Below are 21,586 nucleotides of genomic sequence, written 5' to 3'. Positions count from 1 at the left end.
TCAGCGAACTCGGGCTGTTCCACCTAACCTTGTTATTTCATAACTGATGTGTTAGAAAATGGAGTGCAGATTTTCTTTACACGGCCAAAATATAAAGTGGTATCAAATAATACCTGCCATATTCATATTGTACGTTTACAGACCGGGGTTGCCCCGCCTGTGGAGGGTGAAGATACGAGCAGCCTCGAAGCCCACCCACAGTGGCTGTGTGCTGCGAGCGAAAGCTGGTGCCTGACGAAGGCCAGATCGATCTTCGAATGGATCCGACTGCCTGCAAACGGCTATATGCGTTGACATTGATGGGCATATAGACTGCACAGAATGCTTATCCCTACCTGATGGATGCTAGGAGGGTATGCATTCCGTATTTGTTTACTGATCTCTACAATTGCTAAATTGCGCTTCCCCGCTCCGTGATTGCGGCTACCGGACGGCCATCTTGGAACTCGGAAAATCAACCTTTTGGAGCGTTGCAGAGGCTGGCCGGAAGTGTGCTGAAGACATGTTTTCTGCTCGTTTGTCGTCATTGGGCGCGTTAAAGGAACCCTGTAATAACTTTTTGGCTGGTTTTAATTTGGACCGAACCTGAGCGCACTGAACGTAGTAAACTTTTCTTTTCTCAAATTTCGCTTTATTTTAAAAGTTATAGGCAAATTGGAATTACAAAAACAAACAAAAAATAACCTCCTTCGTGACGTCGTAGGTCCTGGCTTGAGTGGCCGTGAAGTAGTGAGCTCATCGAGCGCTCATGGCTGCCGCACTGAGTGTCGACGGCTCGAGAGGGCGCCACTAAAGCACATGTTGACTAGGCTGTAGGAAGCGGGCGGCCAAGGTGGCTCGCATTGCATTTGCCGCGCGAGTATAGACTAATTCGGCATAACACTTCATTATCCACAAACGACATCAAACACAAGGTAAAGATTAGTTCAGAACAGGAGCCACTTCGTGCTGTCATACCGCCAAATGGCCAAATCGCCAGCCAAGCCGGCGCCGAAAGCCTTCGGAACGCTTGGAACTGGTCGGATCCTCGAGCCGGTATACGACCGCAGTGCCGCCGCATACCTCCGGGACCTTTCTACGCTCGCCGTTCGTCGGAGCCTCATCCCACTAGGCCTTTCTAGTATGCGCCGTTTTTTCCGCCGCTTGGTGGCGGGTTTGCCCACGGGTCTTTTCTTGTTTCCGTACCTTATAAACTGCATTTGTTTCTTTTCTGATCTAAAATAGTGAACAAAAACTACTTTCATACATAATTGAGACGGTTGCGACACTTATATTTTGTATCTCGACTAAAAAAAAAAGCTTTTAGCGGCTCTCACCAGTAGTAAGCCCAGGACCAAAGACGTCAAATATTGCACGCTTTCGGCAACGTAGGTGGAGGAGGTTTCCACGTCGTCCGGTTAAAATATGACTCACTGATATTTAGTTAGTCTCTCCGTGCCCGCTGGCTCGCCCGAACCCCAAGGGACGTGGAAAGCTCAAAAAAGATATACGCTTAAATATGATCGTAGGGCCCCTTAAGTCCACGCTCCTTTACTCCTACTCCGACACTCCCAGTTTCATACTCCAGGCACAGCAACTAAACGGCGCATGGCGTACAGGAGCGCGACACACCGAATCTATCGACGAGCCGCACAAGCTCCTTCCGACCGCGCGGTTATGACGAACCTGGCATTCCGTGGATACGGGTGGGAGAAGCCAAAATTATTTTGGTGCTAAATTAATTAAAGCCAGTGTAGAGCGGCAGGGTACAAAGTAAAAGAGACGGCGACGTTATGAAGTTTCTACTAACGTTTAAATATTCCTGAGAGGTTTGGAGACTCGCTTCGGGCACATACGGGGAAAGGTACCTTGGCCGATCTGTTTAGTGATCATGCAAGCTGTTCATATTTAAATTAAAGACAACATTCTTGAACCCGCTTGTCGACGAAGGAAACCCTCAAACTTGCCAGATATTTCGTGGTTCCGTATTGGAGCGTGACGGAATTGGACGGAAGCTGTTAATGTGCTATGCCGATACTGGAACACCGTCGTTCAATAGATAGCACGCCCATTCGTTTCAGGCGAGACCTGGACATGATGTTTCGGATTTCCATTCGAAGTATCATGGTTCTCTGGGCAAAGCATCTTAGAAAGGGCAGCGGTCCGACTGTCTTCTCATCTCAACAACTTTTCTGTCGCTGCGCTGTCGGTAACCTACCGTTCAATAGATGAATTCGTTTTCAGACGAGACGCATGAACAAACCTTTTCCTCAACGCTAACTGATGTTTCGGCTTTCCCGTCGAAGTATTTTATTCGCTGGGCTCAGCATTATAAAAGGGGCAGCAGTCCGAATGTGTCCTCATTTCAGCAACGTTTCTGTCACTTTGCTATCGGCACGCTACCGTTTGATAGATGAATTCGTTTTCTGGCGAGATGCACGAACAAACGTTTTCCGGAATGCTAATTGCTGTCTTGGCTTTCAAATCAAATTGTTTTTACCTGCTGGATTAAGCACTAATTGACTGAAAAGGAGCACCTGTCCGGTTGCGCCTTTTGTTTCAACAATCTCAACAATAGCACAGCCATCTTGTTTGTGGACGTGACATCACGGAGCGCGAAGAAGTCACTTGTGCTCCAAGAGATGCTCGGAGCACGAAGAGCGCGCTCGAGTGTCAGTCTCCGACGGCGCTCCCGTCTGTTTAATGAAAGGAGTGCCAAACGCTCGCAATGTGTAAACAATGAGAATTTCCTTTGAAAACACATGAAATTTTTCGCAAAAGTGCAGCACCGCAGGAAAAAGGCACAACTTGTCGAACGCAAGTCTCGTCGGTCTTGCGGCGTGATCAAAGCTTCCTTGGCCTGCCAAACTGCTGCATCTCTGTGCCTTTTCACGCTTTGATACTTTTCGAGAATCGATGCCATGGCAGAGCTTTGGAAGTATGTCGCACGTAGACATCTTCCCTATCACCCAGCTGTTCCAGGAAGTTGCTATCAATAGGAAACAAAATCGGTGGTTGCTATTATGGATTAACCATGGCAATGTTCCAAATCTACTCAATCGACTCACATGACAGCACAGCAATGCTGTGGAGGAAGGTAGGTTTTCGAAGGCAAAAGTGTGAAGCGGCAAGATCGAACGTTTTTCAAACGCGGCCCGTCCTTATGGTTGTGTGCAATCCGTCGCCGTCGCATGGCTTCCTACCCCTCCTTTGTCGCCACTGGATCATGCCCGTTTCTGGACTGCAAGTGGCGCAAGTTACAAATACAGTCGTAAGAGTAAAGTAAAATGCTGCTGCAGAGGCACATGCATCTTCATGCACGTAGCACTCACAAAACAAATCCACACGGCGTTAATTCTTGATCGGTATTCAAGCGTGCGAAGGCAGAGATGCAGCACTTTGGCATGCCAAGGACGCTTTGATCATGCTGCCAGAACGGCAAAACTTGCGTTAGACGAGTTGCTCCTTTTTCTTGCGGTGCTGAGCTTTCGTAAACATTTCCACGTGTTCTCAAACGCAATTCTCACCGTTCGGGGTTTTAACAAACTTCTTCGGTAAATGACAACGAACGAGCAGAATACATGTCTTCAGCTCGCTGCTCCCCAGCCTCCGCAATGCTCCTAAAGGTTGACTGATAATCTGTGTCTCAAGGTGGCTATCCGGTGGCCGCACCTGAGCTGCAACGACCAAGCGGAGGCGCGCGATACAGCAAATTGTCGTGATCAATGGTATTGCTTGCACGGCGTACTGTTAGTCTTCAGAGTAAACACAAGTGTCGCTGCGGTCGCCACGTCTTGATTGGGTGAGGTGTACAGTGACGTCTGGCGACGGACTCCGGTTCGCGCTCTGGCATCTGGCTCGCTTCCCTGCACCCGTTTCCTCACGATCGGAGGTTTGTCATCATGCTGACCTACTGTTCAGCGCTGCAATGCAATTTCCAAAAAGAAGCCGATATCATATTTTACCACCCGAAAACTTCGAGATTAAAGAAAGCATGGACAGTCAGACTAAGGATGGGAAAGGCACTGTCAACATCGGCCGTTGTGTGCTGTAAGCACGTTGAGAAGCGGGGCTTCGTTTACCCAGTGTACAAGGCGCTGGGTGAGACCTATACCGACAGCATTTTCATAGCTTTTCCAACCGTGTTTGTCACGTTTACCTTTATAATTGGGTTATAAGTATGGAAAGCTATCGGTTGAGGCAATTCCGTCAATGGACCCCCCCCCCCCCCCCGTCCCCTCCACACGATATAGGGCGATTGTGCAAGGGGTTGTGGAAGCGGCGGTGTAAGTATTTCAGGCACTGAAATTCTGTTCTTTGTAGGTTCATGAGTTAGGAGAACATCAGACCCCACTTTGCGGGCATACAAATGGCATTTAAGTCAAAGGCCTTTGGGTGATCTCACTTGTGTTTTTCTCTCCATGGCCCAGAATATATTTAACATGTTGCTCGAGCAGAGTGCAGCTTTTTCGCTGAGACGCTTTTGTTTAGAAACAAAGATGAAAAAACCTCTTAATTTATTCAAATCATCAGCAGCGTTGATTGTACGAGATGTAAATATATTCCAATGCTCCTGCAAGTGTGGTGGCATTTCTTCTTTTTCATATACCAGCTGTGATTCATGCGCTGTCTGCCCTGGAAACCATGCTCGGAATGTTGGTTGAAGTTTCGCCTGCAGCTACAGACCATACCTCAATAAGGCCGCATATAATAATTCACATTTCCTACGTAAAACGCGCACAAAAAAAAAAAAGAAAACAAAAACTAGTGTGCCGACAGCTAACGCCGTCTCAGCCTTTGCAGGGAGAGTGAGGGGATAAATTTTGTTCTCAGCATGACGTCACCCCTGCTCGCCGTAAGGGGTCGCCACCCAAACTTCTCGGTGCTAATACTCTCACCATACAATGCACCCGGTATTTGTTTGACCCCTGGCCATGAAATCATTCTCAGTTTATCATTCCATCTCACCGGGAGCCCGATTTTGGTCATCGAGGTCTCAAGCGGCTTGCACTGAAGAAGCTAATAGCGAGTTCGTTTCATGGCTCTCGTGCTTACGCGTGTCCACTCGCAGCGTGGAGCGGGTTCGTTTCAGCCGGCACTCCACGAGTGGTCGCACTCTCCGAGTTCGTTTCATCGCTGACACCCCACGCGTGCATGCACTCGCTGCACCGAGAAAATCGAGAGAGCGCCAAGATGCAATCCCGTCATGCCTCGCTCCGGCGAGGCCGGCGAGGAGCGGGAGCAGATGACGAAAGTTCGTCTGGTACGATGTGTCGCGGAACTGAAAGGAAAAAAAGTAGTTTTCTGATAGAAATTGCGTCCCGCGGGCAACTGAATCAAACGCGAGCTTGAACTGCGAGCGTCTCCTATTTCATGAAGGAAGCAATTGACAAACCGTGCTTTATTTGGATGTTTTAAGTCGCTCTCTTGCCGTAAAAATGCTGAAATATACCAGTGTGTAAAGAAATGCTCAGAACAAACGCATCAGCGGCCCCCGAGATGTTTGTCACCAACGTGTGCGGGTTAAAAATTGAACATTTGTCGAAAAAACTTCCCCAGCAGACACCTCTGACTGCCCAATAAGCATCAGAGAAAGCTAAACATAGTGATTTTACCCGAGGCTCTTGCAACATCATCATGTTTAGCATTTACCTACGTCAGCAAACTTGCCCCGTCGTATTTTGTTCGAGAAAGCTCTCGTTCTCGACGCCCTCAATAAGGCTAATATCTGATCCACCTGTAATGACGATCGAAATCGAAAGTACCACGAATATTTTTGCTGGATATTCTAGCAGACTAGTTTTAAGCCGTACCTTTTCAGTGGTCTACGCATAATGCCATGCTCAAACGGATCAAGCTTCTGCTCGGACAGCATCATCAGTTTTCTTCAGTGTAAACGGTTATGAGAATTGAAAGATCGCAACCAGCTGCTTTGCGGACAGCTGGTTGCGGAAATTTACGCCGTCTGTAACTATCTCTATGACAGCCGAGTTGCTTGAAGTCATCGCGACTATAAACTACAGGCTGCAGCGACCAACGTTTGTAGATAAATGTTGGTAGCGACTGGCACTCTCGCATTCCCACCCATCACTCCGAACAGCAAAGCGCCAGTTTCGGTTTGAGGTTTGTATTCTTTATACAATATAGATGGCGGCAGCATCAGTCTTCCGCACTTGGTGCATTTGGCGAATTCGTTTGACTCCACTTCTCCGTGCAAGACTCTGCGAGTGTGATGCATTCTGGGTGAGAACTCGAACGGTGCCAGTGCGTGTGAAACGAACTCGCTATAAAATACCGCTACCAGACGCATCGTCTGCTAACACGAGGGAGTAATAATGAGTTTGTTTGCTACTAGGTACCATTCTCTGACCGAAACAAAACGACGAACAGACAGGCAAGTCATCTGCGAACATAGCCAAAAAGGGACAATCGTCTGCTACGGATTGTGTGCCACGCAGAGTGAGATCAAAACTAATTGAAATATGGAACATTGGCTATTTTATGGATGCAATTGTTGTCCTGTGCTTCGTTTTGCTATGCTGATTTGTTTTCTGGCCGTGTGTAACTTGACACCCATTGGTGCTAAAACAAGAGTTTGGGACAAGCACCCACCTTACCACGATATCCATCTCATTATCTGAAAGAAGGTGACAGGTTCTCACCAAAAGATTGCCTCGTCGTCAGCGAAAAGAATTTTAATTGGTCAAGAGCGCTCGTCTGTGGCACTCTGTCTAATCACAGTGCGGACCTAGTGAGATCTTGATCGCAATCTCAACGATGACCAAAATCGGGCCTTAAGAACATTTTATTCTTTCTGTTTTGGCGCTAGTTCTCTGTATCTGTGAAAGTGCCTATATATTTGCAAATACATATAGATTTAAAATAGAAAGATGAAGCTAATTTTTTTGTTATTTATTGTGGGCTGGAATTAGGAGAAGTATTCTTAGAAATTTGGTTCTGTCATGTTTCACTTCTGTGACAGTCATGGAAATGTGTATGCATGCTCTACTTTCAGTTCCGAAAAGACTAAAGACGCCAGACTAAGATCGAGCTAATGAAGGTAATGCTGGAAGGAGGGGCATCCGTCATCAGTCTTGCCTACAGGAAGATTTTCAGATGCAACAAGGAGCTGCTGGAGCACATCACCGTGATCCCAGTGGAAGGTGCCAACTGCAAGATCATGAAGCGTAAGCTCCAAGTGTTGTATTTAATTGCTGAGTGCTTTTTCCATTGACAAGAAGGCACCAACATTTTCTAAGAACTTCAGTAAGGATTTGTTGCTGCATCTTAATACTCGCAACTCATTCACTTTGCCAATTTCGTTTTTCTAGCCTGGCTCAGCTGGCAAGCTGAGCGGTGAGTCTTAAACTGTACTATTGTTTCCGGTCAGACTGTCCATGTTCTTCCCTGCTATTGTGATATGTCGGCTGCACTGTAGTCATGACAGGTGTTTGAATGGTGGCTCCTACTTTCTACACATGGGTCCTAGGAAACATTTTGTAAGTGATGAGGTACCCACAATCATGGGCGTCAGCAAAGAGGCGGAAAAAAGGGGGGGGGGGGGATTATTCTGGGGGGTTTAGCTTTCAACCCTATAACTTTGAAAGAAAACAAGGTTTGCCCCCTCCCCCTCCTTTTCCTGCGAAACATACTGCAGATGCCCATGCCCGCAATCTAGGCCAACGGTTCTGGAATGAGGGTCTGTGGAACCTCTCCGTAAAGGCATTTTAAGAATCAACAAAACTCTGCCGGCGATAATTTTTTTTTTTTTTTTTATGATTTGGGGCATTGAGTTGAGCCCAGTCCGGCCATGGCGCATTAACAGCTCCGGGAGAAAAAGGAATCTACAGAAGAACACCTCCTTTCACTCTTCCCCCTTTTTATTCTTGGTAAACACGTGTGCACTCCACCCCCCCCCCTCCCCTTTTCCTCTTTTTTACACTGCCTGGCGTCTCCCATCACTTCGGTCAGTCCAAAAAGGGTTTGCCTGCCACGATTGGCGATTCCCTTCTTTTCTCTATAGCATCCTTTCTGCTAAAGTGGAAAGAGTGTAGACGGAGCTTCTTCCCATCACGTCTTAACCTGCAACATCCTATACTCTCGGGAACAAGAAAATAGCTTTGTATCTTTTCTGCCGCCACAAATGGTGTGCAGGGAGTAGCTTAGCATGTTTTTGGCAGAGGCTTTTGCTGCCACTACACGCCACGCTATGAAGTGGAGTGCCACGGTGTGTGCATGCCACATGTCGCATAAACCAGGGCACTTTCAAGTTGCGTGGATGCAATGACAGCAGAAAAAACACCAGCGGAGCGGACAATACAAAGCATGTTATTAACAGCACTGCTTAATTCCCAATAAATCACAATCTGAATCATTACTGTAAAACCATTTATTTTCGGAAATCGGTCACAGAGGACATAATCGCAGCCACCAAATTTTGCGAATTGCAGACGCCTGCATGGAAACTCTTAAAGAGATCATGAAAGCAATTTCTAAATTTTATTTGACGACTGAAATGGGCGTCGGGCTCGTCTCAAACACTGATGACCAAGTTCTAGCCCAAACAGAAGTTTGTGTGCCGCACGAATCAATTAAACAGTTGTGGTAGTATTCGCGCGGGGACGATGCCTGAGACCACCCCCCCCCCCCCAAGACGGCGGCAGAAAGGTGAACTAAAGTGCGCCGTCAAGGAGTGATGACAACGGGCTCCTCGTCAAACGATTGCTTCAAACGGTTGAAACGATTGATGCGCTCTTAGTTTAGAATTCAGTGGTGAGATGCAGTGGCGGATCCAAGGAGGGGGTGGTGGGGGCGATCGCCCCCCCCAAACGCCTCGCCAGGCAACCCCCCCCCCCGGGGTTCTTCGTCAGCTCGAAGAAAAAACGTAGGCAATCGACGCGAGAAACAAAAGATTAAAAGAGCGGTGGGTAGACGTGCCTGCTGCGCGCTTCCAAAGTGGGGTTTATCTCCGTCAAGGTCCAGCACGTCGAGCACAGGGGAAAATACTTTTCTCTCTCTCTCTCTCTTTGTCTCCCTCTCTCTCTTTAGGGGGTTGTCTGCGAAAAATTTGTGCCCTGAAAGCTCCCAAACGCAGACGCCAAGCAGCCTTCCTCAAGGGTAGCGGATTATCCTTCCTCTCTAGCGGCCGCCTTTTCATCACTTTTCGTTTGATGGTTTCTTCGTGGTTCTGGGCTCGTCTTTTGGCATGTCTTTTTTGGCTTGCTTTGAGATGCTGTTGCCCGCGGGCTCACTAAAGGTATCTTATTGGCACGGTGTGCTCATTGCCAAGGGAAGTGCGGAGGGGACGTACCGGGAGGAGACGTTCCAGGGGGGGGGGGGGGATGCAGCTTGTACAACCAGGTGACCAATTGCTTTTCTTCTCAACTGAGAGAGGAAGCAAATGCTCTGGGTACAGAGTAGTCTGGGTCTGAGCTTCTCCTGAAGACGCTCCGGACCTCCCCACGACCTTGCCTTAAACATAAGCCCGCTTTCGTCCTCGCCTCCATCCCTCACTGGGGATCAGCGCCGCAGCGCGGAATACAGAAAGAAGCCGACGAGCGCCAGAAGGGGGAGATGTTTCCTCTAATGGGCTTCACACTGCCTGCGGTACGACTTCTCGTGGCGGAGAGCTAATAAAAGAAAGATAAACGGTACGAGCCCTCTAAAGGCTGGAGGCTGCTTACACGGGGTCCTCAAGCCGACGCCGTAGGCATTGATTTGTATACAATGCCGTTTCAACTTTGGGTGGCGGGACATATTTTAGGAAAGGCGCCCGCTACCCCTTGTCTCCCCTTGGCGCCGTCTTTTCCAGTTAAACGCGGCTTCTGTGGATTGACGGCAGAGGTTTCGCGCGGCTTTGCAGGAGCGAATATGTGTGTGTCGAACGGACTTGGGGAAAACGAGCCCTTTCAAAGATGCGAGTATACATAAATTAAATAGACAGTGCCTGTGCCCTTTCGAGTGAACACCGACTCCCAAACATCCATGCTGCAGTTGTGATCGGCCTTTAGCCCAGTTGAGATTCGCCGACCTTACAACCGCTCTGCCCTATCATATCTCTGCACCTGTCCTCTCGACATTGACGAATGAGCTAACTACCCAGAAACAAGTAAGTGTTGCTTTGATACAGAAAATATCCAGACGAATTGCAATTGAATATAATTTGGAAGGATCCATTGCTGGTTTAAGGTTTTGTCTAAGTTCAAAAGTTATAGTTGCCAAACTGCAACATGCTTTCAAAAATATTCAACAATTATTCGCTTTCGTTCTCTCAAGTTGCATCCCGAACACGTGAAAACACGAGTTTGGGTTGGCAATGCCGCATGTGCTGCGCTCTGGACATTCCAAATATACGGCGAACAACCGACGAACTTGCATGGCAGTGTTCGTTTCGCTCGCTGCGTCAACAGTGCTTTGACGCCGCGAGCAGCGTCGAAGCCGCCGGGCCATTTTTGTCGCTTGTTTGCAACGTACTCGCTCCGCTGATTTAAGCCGCTCTTCCCGTTGCCGCAGCAGTTGAGCACTAGCTCCAACCAGAATGTCTGCCAAGGCAGTGTCTTTAAGCTGCCCTGAATCGACTGGTCACGTAGTGTCGGTCTGAAACCCGTGTTTCAGAAAGGATAGTGTCACCAAAATTTGCGAGATACTTACCTCTAGCGTGGTCACCCGAAAGGTTTTAATTCAAAGAGTTCATCCCCGACAGGTAAACCGATACAAAAGCTCTCAAGATCTATATTATGTTATCCGAGTTTAGTAAAAACGATAACTCCACAAAAAAATATAAACACTCCTCCCCCCCCCCTCCCCCCGCCGTTTTACACCGAGGAACCGCCCCCCCCCTAAAATGGAGGTTTGGATCCGCCCCTGGTGAGATGTCATACAGAAAAAGTAATTTCAATGTTGGATAATTTTTTAAAGTTGTAGTTCGGAATTAATAGGTTTCATAGCGTGTATAGGAATAGGTTCCATAGCATGTGTAGCCTGTAGGATGACAAGGAAGAAGACTTGTGGAAATAAATGACAGGTGTATGCTGTGCTGGTTTTGAGACGGTGGTGTGTATGTTCCTTTTTGTTTCCTTGTCTCAAGGAAACCAAATTTTGACAGCAAATTTTAAACTCTGCTAGTGCACAGCTTCTGATCCAAAACTGACTTCGAGACCCAGTAGGTTTCAAAGCCGGTTTCAAATAAGAAAACCAACGCCAAAGTCAACTTAGAAACCTGGGAAGTTTTGAAGTGATTTTTGGCGTTAGTTCCCGAAAAGATATGTTATCAGTTTGGTGCCCGGGAGCTAAAAGCATTTCATGCTTAAAATGATACTCATCAGTGCGGCCTTTATTATTCTCTGACTGAATCAATTCTGCTTTTATATGCAGGAGGGAACCATCCCGACGGCACCCTGCATTGCCTTCTCGGGCTACGGTGTGGAGGCAGCGAAGAGCATGAACATACACGCTGATACAGTTTGGCTTTTCGAAGTGCAAGATGCGGAGGATGGCTTTACTGTGGTCATGGCGGCCTACTTGCTTTTCGGCTTCACCCATGGCCAGAAGACGTACAATACGAGCTGCCTTCTTAAGAGGCTTTGTCTCATTCTAATCTACTCACAGCTACGGCCAGTTGCAATCAAGGTGATTAATACAATCAAGAAAACACCTGTAGCCTGATTGCTGATCACGAAGTGCGATCGCCAAAGTCTGTGAAACTCCTGCCAGGATTGTTTCGATTTTCGAAATCACTAAAGGCTTTGTTTGTTTTTCTTGAGATGGCAGCTGCAAGTTGTGTGGCTCACATACCTAAGTATGCTTCAATTCATGACCAGCTTTATTCGTTTATATTCATCACATTTCTCTAGTCCTCTGTGTTGTTTCCTAGTCATCAAACTATTAGGCACCTGTATGGAGTAGTTACATTTTGTTTTTACGTTTTCATCAAAACGGTTTGTGTCACCATGTCTGGAATTCAGCACCTTTACTACGAAATGTCAAATTAATCTTATGTTGAGATGCTTTCTAAAAGTGAAGATGACTGTCATTAAATGTTGTGTTTCTTCATCGCTCCTGTTCACACTTTGTATATTACTTCAGCCAAAAGACACCACCAGTGTTCAATATGCCCCGTCCCAGCACAAGCTTTTCAGCCTGGATAAAGTGAGCGTAAGTGAGCACGTACTAAGCAGTACCGAAGGTAATGAGCGTGCACTGCTGCATTTTCAAAGTTTCAGAAATGCTCTTTTTTAGAAAAAAAATAAAAGCCAGGCATTGTTGTGGTATATTCATAACATTGTGGCTTTCTTGAAGAATGCGGGCATTCTGAAGGTGTTGCCGAAGGCTTGCCAGGGTGACAGCGCGGTCAAAGGCGACAAGTGCGAGCTAGTAAACGCTCTATCGCAAGCTCTTGTTCTGCGAAAGCCCTTCGCAAAGTCGCTCTTGCATGCCTGTAGCCCTTGCTGCTTTACAGTGGTAATGGTAGGCAACCCCGGCTGACACAAGGAATCATCCCATCACTGCCACACTCCGTTTCCCTTTAAAGGGATAGTGAACCGAAATTTGCATTTCAGAAAACGATGCAGAAGCCGTAGGCGGGACGCTACAATCCCTACAACACTACTCGTAGTCATAAGGCGATATCTCGAATGGACGGCCGTATTTTTGGAGAAAGAGGTTAAGATTGAACGAGGCCGATGAGGCGCGTGACGTCGAGATATCTCGTTTCTTCCTCTCTTCGTTTCGCCCCCTCATGGCGGCGAGGCGGAGAAGATGGGAGGTTGTTCCCTCTCCTTCTCGGAGAAACAAGACAAACAAATCTGTCAAATGCGCCTCATTTTTAAAAAAAAAAATAAGGTCATCCGATTAAGATATCGCTGTATGAGTGATGTTTTGGTGTTTGTAGCATCTTGGTTGCAGGCTTTTGGCCGCCGTGTTTTGTGGAATCCAGATTTCGGTTCAACATCCCTTTAAGTGCAAGTGAAACCGAAATGCCAAGAACGAGCTCGTTCTCCTGAACGACACTTGCACTGCACAAGCGCGCATGCTTAGCAACATTCAAAGCATGGACCTTGCTCTTAAAGCCTCTGCATCGGGCTTCCTGTTGCAGCTCGTGTTACCGAAGCAAGCTTTTGGGTAGACATTTTTTTATAAGTAGAAACTTTATATGCACCGCAGTGATCCGACCGCTACTCGGAGTACTCAGTTGCGGTACTTTAGATAAAACAGAAGGGCATTGAGCAGTGCAAACTTCGACTATCGTCAGTTAAGAAGTATTCAGTTGCAGTAATTGTTTTGGTTTGCATACAAAAAGGCTGGAGTATGCTTAAATGCTGGGCTAGCAACAAGTTGCTACCAGGGGCCCTATGCTAAACGATGGGACCAAGCGGAATCAAGGGACCGGGAGCCATCAAGCGACCGGGATGCAGGGATGGGTTCAGCTTCCACGGGATTGGTGCCACCTGGATCTTGTCCCAAAGGGCCAGCAGCAGCTGGATAGCCTGGCATTGCGATGCGGGGATGGGGATGCCGAGCGAGCTCGGGGCATGCCGCCCACTCACTGTGAGTGCCAGGTGCTCCCACTGACTGGCTAGGTGCATGTTGATGAGTTCCTGGAAGGGGCTGTTTACACCCAGCCGCCGGAGCTTGGCGTTCGACGCGTACGGCGGCATTCCCAGTGCCATCTACTACGCCTTGCGAATAATCACGTCCATCTTGCCCTTACCTCTCGACAGCACGATGAGATACGAATTTGCACAAATGATGCAGCTCACGACGAGTGCTTGGGTCAGCTGGCTCAGGTCCGACTCGTCGAGCCCGTGTCTGTGACTGGTTATCCTTCTCACCATGCGCATGACTTGCGTGGTTGTCTCGACGAGTCGGTCGACCGTGTACTTGGCTCCGCCGTCCCGCTGGAGGTGAAGGTCCCAGGATCCGAACCCGCTTCACCACCGGCACGGGGGTACCATCCTTTAACGTGAGGCGGATGTCCGCCTTCTTGTTCTTCGGGAATTGGCTTGCCCGCGCGGACGAGCAACAGCTCAGACTTATCGGGGGCGCGCTGGAGGTTGCCGGCCTCGAGGTAGTTCTGCACCGTCTCGATGACTTCTTCGAGGAAGTCTTGCCTCCCGCTGTCCGATCCCGACGTAGTCCGAATAGTCAGGTCGTCCGCATAGAGTGGCATAGAGTGTATGCTTCATCCGGGGAATCCGTTCCAGTAGAGGAGGCGGCTTGCACATCGCCAGGTAACAAGGTAAATGACAGGACCGAGCCTTGCCGGGTGCCCTTGCTGGGGATCGGGATGGTGCTTGTGCGGATGGACTCGACTCCGATGGTGGCCATCCAGTTGCTCAGAAAGTCCCGCACATAATCATATTTCCGGGGCCCGTACCCAGTCGAGGCCAGGTTCTCGAACACCAGCGTGTGACTGACATGGTCGAAGGCGCCCTTTATATCCAGGGCCAGGACCACCCGCGTCGTCGTACAGGGAATTCTGTCAAGGGCATCCTCCTTGATCTGGAGCAGGACATCCTGCATGGAGGTGTGACCAGAGCCCGAAAATGGTGTTCAGGCTGACATTGAGTTGAATACAAAATGGTCGCCTTAAATATCGCTGTAAACACCTCATCAGGGCATGGGCATTTAAAAAACTGGAATGGAGTGTCCAGGTCTGTGACGCTCGGCGGTGTCTCTATATACCCGATGACCTCTATTTCTTTTGGATCCTTTTCAAGGGAGTATATTTTCCACTTCGGGGCACTTTCCTTGTTTCTCGCACTTACTACTGCAGGAACTGTTTCACTCTCACTTTCTTCTTTGCTTTCACAGCACTCATTTGATGTTAATGTGGAAGGGAATAGGCCGGATTCCACTCTTCGTTCCTCTGTACATTGTGCTGGCGTCCAATACCTGCCGTGAAAAAGGGTACTTAAGATTCTAAAAATGACGAAGACTAAACATATGATGCCAGCATTTCTTATTTTTATTTCCAATGAGCAACATTATATCATGCCAAAACTCCCCCTAAGTGCACACTGTATTTCACAGCGTGCTAAACTCTGCCGGAAAAATCGGCGCCTGCACGCAAGGGGCGTCGTTTCCTCAGCAGTGTATTTTACCTTGAAATTTTAAGGCGCGCCTTGCTTTTGCAGCTAGAACATCCTTAAAAATACTAAAAATGCGTTCGCCACGGACGAACGAGTCTTCCGCCGGCAAACGCTGTCGTTTGCATACGATAAGCGTGTTTCACATGCAGCGATTTTGGCCCTAAAGCGGCGCGATTTCTGCCGTCGCGGCGCTCGTGCCACTGAATTGCTGGTGCTGGCCAGAGCGCCGCGACGGCAGAAATCGCGCCGCTCTAGGGACAAAACCGCTGCATGTGAACTCGGCTATACGCCTTGAAATTTTCACCCCTGGTCGATCAGGCGCCGATTTTTCCGGTTGCTTTCGCATACCTTGAGCCACCCAGAAACACCGCGCGCCCCCGTAAATTAAAAAAAAAGAAAAGAATGGAACGGCATTGAGTGTTTTGTTTACTTACCGACTTTGTGCGTGGATTGCGCCACGTTGCGCTGCCTGATGCACGCGCGTTTTGGAACTAATTCAGTTGACAGCTCCCTCCGAATACGAAGCCACTGAAGCCACGGTGGTAATCAGACTGGTAGGCTGTTCCCTTTCGAACGGGCGGAAGAAGACTGTGGAGAGTTCGGCAGCGAACGGGCGGAAATTCGATTACGTACAGCTTCAGTAGTCGACGCTTTGTTTTCTCGATTGCGTTCGCGGCGTTCACCGTGGACTCGCGCACTCGGCCGCAGCCGAACCAGCTGGACGGCTGCCGGCGCGCGTACCGACAGCGTCGCCATAGCAACCACGCCGCGAGTGTGGTTGCCAGACAGAATTCACACGATTTTTTTTTCTCGTCACTCACGTTGAGTTACTAGAAGTTAGGCGCGTATCATTATTATACATTATGCTGTAAGAAGTTATTAAGGGACATGTGTACTTACATAAGACAAATGCAGAAAAAATATTATTGAAAAATAAAATTGCCGTAATCTTTTCATATCTTGATTAAGACTAGCGTGGTCACTGGGCTAACCGATGCGCGAAATAGGAGGGCATATATACCGCTCGGGGCAGTTCTCGGTTTGTATAAGTAGGATGTGTGTAGATTCCACTTCCGGACGCGATAGCGAGCGGACGTGATATGAATCGCTCTCCGTCATCGGGGGCGGCCGAGCCCGGCCGCGGTGATAATGGTGTTACCCTTTTGCCGAAGGACTATAGGCTTCAACTGCCTCCGCTGCCGACCGGGGAGACGGCGAAACTCAGCGTTGTGCTTCACGCTGACCTTGAAGGACGCCCCTACCGGATTGAGGACTTTAGGCAGCCGTTACACCAGGTAGGCATTCTGTCGGACGTGGCAGGCCTGGGAGCCTACCAGATGAGTCACGTCTGGCTGCTCAAGTTGCGCACGCCGGAGGCGAAGGCGAAACTGCTGGAGGCCGGAAGTCTGCAGGTAAAGGGCAAGCTGTGCCACGTCGTCGACCCCAGCCGGAGGGAGCTGCGTATAAAGCTCCACTGGGTGACCTTTGACGTCCCGGTGGACTCGGTGCGACGGGCCTTCGAGCCGTACGGGTCTGTCAAGGATATCACTCGAGAGACCTGGAAGGTTGAAGGTTTCGTGGACGTCGAGTCTACAACGCTGGCCGTGCGGATGACGTTGAACGAAGGCATACCGTTGGAGAGCCTCCCACACCAGCTTCGGATTGGCGGAGGCACGGTCCTGGTCGTCGTCCCCGGGCGCGCACCGATATGCCTGCGCTGCCGGCGCACTGGCCATATACGTCGAGACTGCAGAGCACCTCGGTGCTCGCAGTGCCGAGCCTTCGGGCATGAAACCAGGGACTGCGTCAAGACGTACGCCCGTGTCACCGGCAGCAACACCGACACGGTAGCATCCGAGCTGGTGATGGACGAGGACGAGGCTGAGATGGCAGCCGCACCGTCGACTTCACTGGCCCAGCAACCACGCAACGAGGCGGCAGCGGCCAGCTCAATACCAGGACCGGTGGCACCGGAACTTCCGCACGGGGCACCGAGAGAAAAGGTGGACACCGAGGCGAGCCAAGACGTTGTGCCCGAGCAAGCCACGGAGACTTCTAGCACCCCGGCGGGACCCGCGCAACGAGAAGACACCGTAGTTTCTAAGGACGACGATTAGAACAACGATATGGACGTAGTGACGGGGAGCGCGAAACGGGCGCTGGAGGACCCACCTTCAGGCCGGGGGGAAACTCAGCTGAGGCGCCTAGAACGCGAATGGTGTGGCAAGGTAGGACGTTTCAAGACCCAGTCTGTGCCTTTAACGCGTAACAAGGAACAGAAGCAGTTAGTCTTTTCGGCACGCCACTGTCTGACCTTGTAAGTTCTATGTTCTCCACCGGGCTTCCACCTAAAGCTTATACTTGAAAGACCCCTACGTGTGGGCACTATAAATGTGCGGGGCCTATGTTCCAGACGCAGGCAATGTCAGCTGAGCCGCCTGTTTGCCGATAAAAACCTTGACATTGTCGCAGTACAAGAATCAAAGATAGAAAGTGAAGACCGGACGGAGAGCATGGTGCGGATTTTCGGGTCTCAGTACAATGTGTGCGTTAGCCACGCAGTTGGGATGTCCGGAGGATGTTTGGTGTTCCTTAAAAAGTGTATTGGAAAGGTTGAACAAGTTATCAGTTGTGAGTCGGGTAGGATGGTACTTTGTGATTTTTCTTATTGTAGTTTCACCTTTCGCGTGGTGTGTATTTATGCTCCTAACCGGGTTGAGGAAAGACGGTTTTTTTTGAAAATATTACGAAGTATATTCAAACAGATCGCCTAGTCATTTTGTTGGGGGATTTTAACTGCGTTTGCGCCCCAGAGGATAGATCGAATGGAGCACGATATAGAGACGTCAGTTCTGAATACTTGTGCGATATGATACAGCGGTGTGAACTGGAAGACGTTGCTCACTTTTCATCAAGTGCAAGGAGCCTACAGTTTACACACTTCCAAGGAGCGAGCCACGCGCGTTTAGACAGGGCCTACGTTTCCCCCGAACTTATCGCGATAAGCAAAAATTACGGAGTGGATCATGTGTCTTTTAGCGATCACTGCCTCGTTTCTTTTATGTTGTCCTCTTCCCCGGACGCTAACAAGAAATTCAGTTGGGAATTGTGGAAATTTAATACTAAGTTATTAGAGGACGATATCTTCGTAGGTAATGTTCGGGAAAATCTCTGCTCTTTGACTCGTGCAGAGGATGGTATCGGCGCAAAATGGGAATGTTTTAAACAAGAGATAAAAATGAGTGCCATCGAAAGATCTAGTTCTTTAAAACACGAGGAAACGAAATACATAAGACAGCTAAGCTGCCTGCTACAAGAGTTAACGCGCCAAGAATGTCGTTCACCAGGTCTTTTTTCAGAAGACATAGTCAAGTTGGAAAAACAACTCGAGGCTCTTGATACCGAACGCTATAAGGGAGCCATGGTGCGATCGCGTTTGAAACGGTTATCGCTTGGCGAGATACCAACGAAACGAGCTTTGGGAATGGAAAAGAAGTACGCGCGAGGAAATGAAATAAGCGAAATCTTGTATCAAGGAGTTCTGTCTAGTGATAGAACAACCGTGGAACGCGCGTTTGTCGAATATTATCAGGAGCTTTTCAGTTATCGCAAGCCGAAGTTGACGGAGTTTGAAAGGCTTTATCTGCCGTTAATGACGAGGCTAGACGAAGACCTTAAAGAAAGACTAGAACAGCCAATAGTTTTGGGCGAAGTTGAAAAAGCGATAGACCATTTGCAGCCCGGAAAATCGCCTGGACCGGATGGTCTGGGAGCAGAATTTTATAAATCCTTCAAAGACCAAATTGCACCTTTATTGCTTCGCGTGTTTAGTGAAGCGTACCGTCTTAAAGCTTTGCCTCCGTCCTTTCTATGTACCCATACGATTTTAATTCCCAAGTGTGAAGATCACGTGAAACTCCGCCAAGTAGGGTCCTATCGTCCTATAACACTGACCAACGTTGATTACAAAATTTTAATGAAGGTGTTGGCGGAACGGCTACAAAGCGTTATAAGTATTATAGTCGGTCCGCATCAAACATGTGGTATCAAGGGGAGAAGTATCGTCACGAATGTACATGTTGCGCGTTCCATCTTAGAATGTTGTGATGCGATGGACCGAAGGGTCGCAGTGGTACAGATAGACCTCGAAAAAGCTTTTGATCGGGTGTCCCACGATATTATTTTTTCTATTTTGAAGCATGTGAATTTAGGATCAGTTTTGTGTGATGGCGTGCGCATGGCATACCGTAACTGCGCCACCAGTTTAGTTATCAACAAGAGTGTTAGCGAACGGATTCGCCTTTTTTCATCAGTGCGGCAAGGTTGCCCACTTTCGCCGCTGCTTTTTTGTATCTTCTTGGAGCCTTTTTGTTTAAGTGTTATACGCGATAGTTATGTGAAAGGTTTTTGTTTGCAAGCTAGCGAAGTTCGTCTGCTGTCATACGCGGATGACGTAGCTATTTTTTGTACCGACAAGGAAAGTGTGAAAAGAGCCATTGAGCTAACTAGGGTGTTTTGTGAACACACGTGTAGTTCAGTGAACTGGCACAAGTGTACCGGTTTTTGGCACGGCGACTGGCCGTCAACGTCAATGGTGTTTGAACGCATTGTCTGGTCTGCCACGCCCGTGCGTTATCTTGGCGTGCCTTTGGAACACTACCGAAACAATGACGAGTACTGGCGCGAAGAAACAGAAGCCATGCGCTCAAAGGCGACCAAGTGGGGGGGAAACTGTTTGTCTATGTTTGCGCGGGCCACAGTATGCAATGTTTTTTTTATGGCTAAGCTGTGGTACGTGCTACAGGTGCTGCACTGTTCACGGAATAACATTCAACGTATGCACCGAGTGTTTGCGGTTTTTATATGGAATTCGGTTTGGGAGCGAACTAGTCGAACGAACATTTTCCGCCGAGTCAAAACGGGGGGCCTTGGTCTTTCTCATTTATTCATCAGGCAGCTCGTGAACAGGTTTATTTTCCTTCGGGACCAAAGGGACCCATTTTTACGCACCGTGATTCAAGTGAGGTTCCGAGACGTGATACCTGAGTTTATTGTGGCGTCAAGTGGCTACAGCGGCCTGATTCGAGGGTATTTAAAGGAAGTCATCGACGCATATAGGTTTTTAAGAGCACGGTTCTCGCTAGAATATTTGTCAGAAGTGCCCCGTAAACGGTTGTCGAGAGATCTGACCGACTCGCTGTTTCCCATCCCCTTGTACCGATCCTTGTACAGTGCCGCACCAGGACAAGACGTTTTAAAAAGAGTCAAGAGAATGATTGTCCCCGCATGTGCAAAAACGTTTTTCTTTAAACTGCACAGTGAAACGCTCCCTGTCAAAACCTGGTTAGTGTCCAAGGGCATACCAGTAGCATGGTCTGAAAACTGCTTGCTGTGTAAAAAACCTGAGACCTTAGAACATGTATTCCTAGATTGCTGGGATGCGGTGTTTTTTTGGGACATCCTTCAAAGAACTTTAAAAAAAGATCTCCCGTTAACGCCGTATGGCATACGATACTTGTTTGTGGAAGGTGGAGACACTGTTCCCTATGACATGTTTATGCTCATTGCACTGTATAGTCTGTGGCAATGCCGTATGGCGGTACGGCACGCGGATGTTAATGTGCGTCCTGTTCATAGGTATTTCGTTGAAAGCATGTGTTACCTGAAAGAAATTTATAAGGTGGAGCAGCCACTTCCTGACTGGCTGCCACTGGTTGAAAAGCTTGCGACCCTCAAAGATCTCTGACGATTTGTACTCTGTGTTACTTTCCTCATCAGCCAAATTGGCTCATGTTTTAACCTTTTATTGAAGAAGTAAACCTGTAAAACAAAAACAGGCAATAAAGGAAAAAAAAAATAAGTAGGATGTGTGTACGATTTGTTGATGTGGTGTGCAATTGTTCAGTGCTTGTGTCCTCGTGTGTGACTGTGTATATGTGCAGTGTTGTGTATGTTCATGTCGTGAATGAATGGGCCGTGCGACGGGCAGGCGAAAAACGTTGCTGTTTTTTTCTTCAAATATTTATTACTTTTTTTGTCGTTAGGTGGGGGTTGTCGCCGCCCAATTTGAAAAGTGTGGCGGTTGGTGATCTATAACTATTAGAGGGCTGGATACCATTCGTCCATCCATCGTGTTGATCGCCCCGATTTATTCCCGCTGATAGCTGTGTGCTGTGTCGCCGTGTTATGCTGCGTGATTGCAACAAAAGAAGGTTAGGCGGCTTCCCCAGCGCGTGTTCTAGGTGGTGAATGCCACTGTTCACGCACAAACGTTCATGAGTGGATAACGCACGTAACAGAGGTGAGCACGGGCAATAGTTAGACCCACACGAAGCGCGAGTGCGATACCTCCTAGCCGCTGTCGACAGAGGGTGTCGGAGCGATTCGTTGTCAACTTGTCGTCCACGGAAAGTGGGCGTTGTGTTCAATAAAGCCAGCCTGTCAGCGTTTGTAAAGCTATCCCTTCTTTATGAACGCTTCTGATGCGATGAAAATGGGACCGGCATTGAGCAGGCCGA

The 21,586-nt window shown here is 48.6% G+C and overlaps 1 pseudogene; it reads left to right on the top strand.

The window, feature by feature from the left end:
• The first annotated feature begins 16,660 nt into the window (after window positions 1–16,660).
• Window positions 16,661–17,347, top strand: LOC120850010 (annotated as a pseudogene).
• Window positions 17,348–21,586: the final 4,239 nt, after the last annotated feature.

Source organism: Ixodes scapularis, unplaced genomic scaffold, assembly GCF_016920785.2.
Source record: "Ixodes scapularis isolate PalLabHiFi unplaced genomic scaffold, ASM1692078v2 PGA_scaffold6__148_contigs__length_123643588, whole genome shotgun sequence".
NCBI classification, from domain to species: Eukaryota; Metazoa; Arthropoda; class Arachnida; order Ixodida; family Ixodidae; genus Ixodes; species Ixodes scapularis.
This window is presented reverse-complemented; position numbering and strand designations above follow the sequence as displayed.